Source organism: Heterocephalus glaber, unplaced genomic scaffold, assembly GCF_053883595.1.
Source record: "Heterocephalus glaber isolate CG9 unplaced genomic scaffold, H.glaber_assembly_v1.0 deba00001066, whole genome shotgun sequence".
NCBI lineage: Eukaryota > Metazoa > Chordata > Mammalia > Rodentia > Bathyergidae > Heterocephalus > Heterocephalus glaber.
Genome location: NW_028258186.1, coordinates 31,167 through 37,353, shown reverse-complemented (window position 1 = coordinate 37,353; position 6,187 = coordinate 31,167).

Sequence of the window (6,187 nt, the reverse complement as noted above, 5' to 3'; positions counted from 1 at the left end):
CCTTATCCACTGGGCATCAAGGAAGAGAATAGCATGAGCCACACACCCAAATCATTTGAAAGGATTATGGAGGAGGTTAGAAAATACATTAAATTGCTTAAATTAAATCACAGAATATGCAACTAAGCAGGCAATGGAAGTATAACCAAAATGATCAAATGATCAAGGAGCTTTCAGAAGACTACAACAACAAGCCAGCCGAGCTAAACAAAGCTATACAATGCATGAATGAACATTTTAGCAAAGAAATATAGTCCATGAAAAGATTTCAATTGGAAATCCAAGAGATTAAAAAGTGTATTGACAGTGTGGCCAGTAGAAGCGACCAAGAAGACATAAAAATTCTGAATAATCTAGGATCAGTTAATCAACTGGAAATATATATCTCCAAATAAGAAAAGCCCAAGTCCCAATGAATTCACTGCCAAATTCATGAAGAACTTAGCAGAAGATGCTTCTCAAACTGCTTAACAAAATTGAAAGGGAAGCAGTACTCTCAAAGTGATTCTTGAAAACAAGCATTACCCTGATCCCCAAACCAGAAAACAATACAATCAAAAAGAAAACCACAGGTCAATTTCTTTAATGAACATAGATGCAAATATCATCAATAAAACACCAACAAATAAAATGCACCAAATCAGCCAGAAGATCACACATCATGACCCAGTAGGATTCATTTCATGGATGTAGGAATGGTTCAATATGTCCAAATCAAAAAATGCAATACACTGCAAAAACAGAAGAAAATGAAAAAGAATGCATGATCATCTTAATAAATGCAGAAAAAATATTTGACAAAGTTATATGTCCATTCATGATGAAAATCCTGAAAAAAAAGCATAGAAGAACCACATCTGAATCTCATAAATGTCATCTATGAAAAACCATTGGCTAAAAGTTGAACAAAGAAGTCCTAAAAATTCTAAACAACTCAACATCAATCAAAGAAATTGAAAACATAATTAAAAACTTACCAACAAAGAAAAGCCTAGGCACTGATGGCTTCACTGTTGAATTCTACATGACATTTAGGGAAGAACTATTGCCACTACCATTTAACTCTTCAATGAAATTGAAAGGGAAGCAACACTCCTGAATTCATTCCTGGAAGCCAGCATCACCTTAATCCCCAAAGCAGAGAAAGACCCAACCAAAAAAGAGAACTATAGGCCAATCTCACTAATGAACATAGATGCAAAAATCCTTAATAAGATACTGGCAAATAGAATGCAGAAGATCATCAAGAAGATCATAAACCCTGACCAAGTAGGATTCATCCCAAGGATACAGGGATGGTTTAACCTATGCAAATCAATGTAAAACACTATATCAATAGAGCCAAGGACAAATCCATAAGATCATCTCAATAGATGCAGAAAAAGCATTTCACAAAATCCAGCACCCATTCATGATAAAAACCCTACAGAAAATTGGAATAGACAGTCTCTACCTCAACCTGTTAAGGCTGTCTAAGAAAAACCAACAACCAGTATTATACTAAATGGTCAAAACTGAAATCCTTCACACTAAAATCAGGAAGAAGACAAGGATGTCCACTATCACCCCTTCTGTTCAATATAGTTTTGGAAGCATTAGCCACAGCAATTAGACAAGAGAAAGAAATAAAAGGAATAAAGATAGGAAATGAAGAATTCAAATTGTCATTATTTTCAGATGACATGATACTCTATACAGAAGACCCCAAGAATGCAACCAAAAGTCTTCTAGACTTAATAACCAAATCCAGTAGAGTAGCTGGTTACAAGGCCAACACACAAAAATCAATAACTTTCCTGTACATAAACAACAGAGTCACTGAGAAAGGTACTGGAGAAACTACTCCTTTCATAATAGCATCCAAAAAAATGAAATACCTAGGAAACAACCCAATGATTGAAATCAAAGACTTCTACTCTGAAAACTTTAGCATGCTGGAAAAAGAGATCAAAAAGGATATCAAAAAATGGAAAGACATCCCTTGATCCTGGGTAGGAAGACCCAATATAGTGAAAATGGCCATACTTGCAAAACTGCTATATAGATTCAATGCAATTACAATTGAAATTCCAGCAGGATACTTCACAGACCCTGAAAAAACAATCCAAAAATTCATTAGGAACAAGAAGAGACCTAGAATAACAAAAGCATTTCTAGGCAACAAAGACAAGGTAGGGGGTATCACAATATCCAACTTGAAAGTATACTACAAAGCTACTGTGATAAAAACAGCATGGTACTGGCAAAGAAACAGACCTGAAGATCAGTGGAATAGATTAGAAAATGCAGAAACAACTCCAGACACACTCAGCCACCTCATCTTCGACAAAGGAGCCAAACACCATCACTGGAGGAAAGATAGCCTCTTTAATAAATGGTGCTGGAAAAATTGGGTTTCAACTTGCCAAAGATTAAACCTAGGCCTATATCTCTCACCATGCACTAAACTAAAATCAAAATGGATTAAAGATCTAAATATTACAACAGAAACACTAAGCTGGCTGGAAGAGAGTTTAGGTAGAACTCTTGAAGACTTTGGTGTAGGAAAAGATTTTATGAACAAAACCTCAGTTGCCCATGAACTAGCACAAACAATCAACAAGTGGGATCTCTTCTTATTAAAAAGCTTCTGCACAGCAAGAGAAACCACCAGTAGTGTGAAGAGACAAGCCACAATGTGGGAAAAATTTTTCAGTAGTGGTCCCTCAAACAAAGGACTACTATCTCGAATCTATAAAGAACTTAAAAAAATCAGACCTCCCAAATTTAAAGACCCAATTCAAAAATGGGCATCTGAAATGAACAGACATTTCTCACACAAAGAAGTAGACATGGCAAATAAACATATGAAAAAATGTTCAACATCACTGGTCATTCGAGAGATGAAAATGAAAACAATGCTGAGATTCCACCTCACTCCAGAAAGAATGGCTGCTATCATGAAATCAACCAACAGCAAATGCTGGCAGGGCTGTGGGGAAAGAGGAACACTGCTCCACTGGTGGTGGAAGTGTGGACTGGTGCAAGCATTGTGGAAATCAGTATGGAGATACCTCAAAGAACAAGGATTAGTGGTCCCATTTGACCCAGCTATTCCTCTGCTGGATATCTTCCTGAAAGAATTGAATCATACCACAGTGATGTATGTGCACCCATGTGTATAGCAGCACAGTTTGTAATAGCTAAAAATTATAAACAGCCCAATTGCCCATCAACTGGAGACTGGATAAAGAAACTATTTTTTAAAAAATAAAATGGAGTACTACTCAGCCATAATGAATGAGAAATTAGAGGTATTTATAGCTAAATGGATGCACATTGATGTGATACTCTTAACTGAAATAAATAGGAAAGACATGTCTAAATACCAAATAGTTTCTCTGGTGTGAGAAACTAAAAGTGTAAATAAGGATCAAAATGTATAACAGGTAATGTGAAATAGGAAGCAAAGGTGCAAAGGGGAAGGGGAAGTAGGAGGGGCAGGGGAAAGGAAAAGGGAATGGAATTAATATGAGAAAAGGAAAAATCAAAACGAAGCCTTTGTAAAGAAGGAGTGATGGAGGGGTTGAATGGAGGGCAGGGGAATGGGAAAAAATAAGAATCAAGATATAGTATGTAAAGTTACAAATCTCCAATGATGAATGTCATTATATTGTGTACCTCAAATGTGCCACTAAAATTAATTTTTAAAAAACCCAATGGCTAAATTCATTAAATGGTAAGAAACAGAAGGCTTTCCCTCTACGATCAGGAACAAGACACGGATGTATGCTGTCATGACTCCTGTTTGATATAAATCTTTACACCTTAGTCAGAATAGTCAAGTGAAAGCAATGAAAGACACATTTATAGGAAGGGAAGAAAAAGATTATCATTATTTTTAGATGACATGATCTTCTACATAGAAGATCTAAAGAATCCACTAAAACCTCCAAAAATTAATAACCAAATTTATTAGAGCAGGAGGTCACAAAGTCAACACACAAAAATCAATAGTGTCTCTGCACACCATTAATAAACTCATTGAGCAGGAAATGAGGAAAACAATACCTTTCATGATAGCATCATTAAAAATGAAATACTTTGGAATTACCCTAGTGGGGAAATTGAAAGACTTCTACAATGAAAAGTACAGTACTCTGAAAAATGAGATTGAAGAAGATATTCGAAAATAGAAAGACATCCCATTCCTGGTGACATAGAATGAATATAGTAAAAATGGACACATGTTCAAAAGTGCTAGTATAGAAATTTAATGCAATCCCAATAACATTCCTCACAGAAGTATAGAAAACAATCCTAAAATTCATACGGAACCAGAAGACACCTAGAATATCAAAAGAGTCCCTAGGCAACAAGAGCCAGGCAGGAAGCATCACAGGTCAGAACCTGAAGTTGAAGTGCAAATGTATAGCAATAAAAAGAACATGGTACTGGCAAAAAACAGAATGATGAACGGAACAGAAAAGAGGGCACAGAAACAACAACACCAAGCTACCTCAGCTACCTGATCTTTGACAAAGGGGCCAGGTACTTTCCCTGGAAGAAAGAGAGCCTCTTTGACAACTGGTGGTGGGATATTGGCTATCTACATAGGGAAGATTGAATCTAGACCCATATGGCTCAGCATGCACTAAACTAAAATCAAAATGCAGCAGTGGCCCACATCCTCTCGCTGTGACCTAGCTAAGTCCAGTCCTCTCTGCTCCCCAGACAATAAGCACAGGTCTCAAGGCAATGCTCTCTTTTGCGTCTCCTAGTGGCCTGACATAAAAAGGGACTGATGACCTCAAGCCCCCCTCTCCAGTGTTGGTCTGTAAGAGAGGCAGATCCAGGTTATTTGGGTAGACTCCCTGACTTCAGGCTTCCTCACTGCCCTCAGGGCCTCATCTTGACCTAACTTAGCCCAGGTCCTCTCTGCTCCTCCCACCTGGAGCTCAGTCCTCAAAACTAGGTTCTGAGCCTCCTCTCCTGGTGCCCTAAGGAGAAAGGGATGCTCCCTTGAGACATTTTTCCCCTGATGCAGGGCTTCATTGACCTACCTGACCCCAGGCCTTTTGCTACTCCCACCTGAAGCATAGTCCTTAGAAAAAGGATCTGATTCTCAGTTCCTATTGAGGAGAAAGAGGACGATCTCCAGAGAATTCTGCATTGTGAGGTGCAGGTCCAGCAAGAGAGGCTCTTCTAGAACATTCTGAGATCATCTCACTAGGATGGGGATTGCTCAGTACCACCAACAGCCCCTCATCTAGACCTAACTGATCCCCGGCTCTCTCTGCCCCACTTACCTTAAGTTCAGTCCTCAGAAAAAGGCTCTGATATTCTCGCAGGACACGGGGAGGACAAAGGGGTCCTCTCCTGAGAATTCTGCATCTCCTTCTGCAGCATAGGCAACAGAGGCTGTTACAGAATATTCTGGGATCCTCCCTCTTGACTGAAGCTTCCTTATTCTTCTCACATCACTCAAATTGACCTAACTGATCACAGATTCTCTCCAGTTCTCCCTCCTGAAGCCAGGACCTCAGCAAAAGGCTCTGACTCTGCACTCAGTGTCCCCTGAGGCAAAATTGAGACCTCACCACAGAATTCTTCCTAGAAGTATAGGGCTAACAACAGTGTAAATCTGGTTCCAGGTCCCTTCCTCTGGGGTGGGGCTTCCTCACTCCCCCCACAACCCCTCCAGATGGCCCATAACTGAGCCCAGCCCTATGTGCTTGCTCACCTGAAATGTACAGCTCAAAACAGGACCTCTTGTAGTTCTGAACCAAAGTGGAGGCAGTGAGTGTATGTCTTATCTGGCGAAGTGCACGAGGTCTCTGAGGGCTGGCAGTAGGAGGGCAAAGGAATTCTCCAGGCTCCTCCCTCCTCCCTAGGGATCAACACCTTGGTCCCTGTCAGAGCTTGTTCTCTAGTCTTCTATGGACCTGATTCTGTTCCCTTCTGTCCAACTTGCTATTTCCTGGATTGACTGAGGCTGCAGCTCATTCTAACAAATCGGCCCCTGTGTGGTCCAGGGCTGACAAGAGAGAAAGATCTGGAAGTTTGGGACCCTCTCTGTGAGTTGGGATAACTCCCCTTCCTCTACATCCCTAAAGGACCCCACCCACTGTATTCCTCTCATCTGAAGCCTGAGCCTAACAACAGATCCTCCTGTTGCTCTAACCCAATGAGACCCAGTCAGTGGACC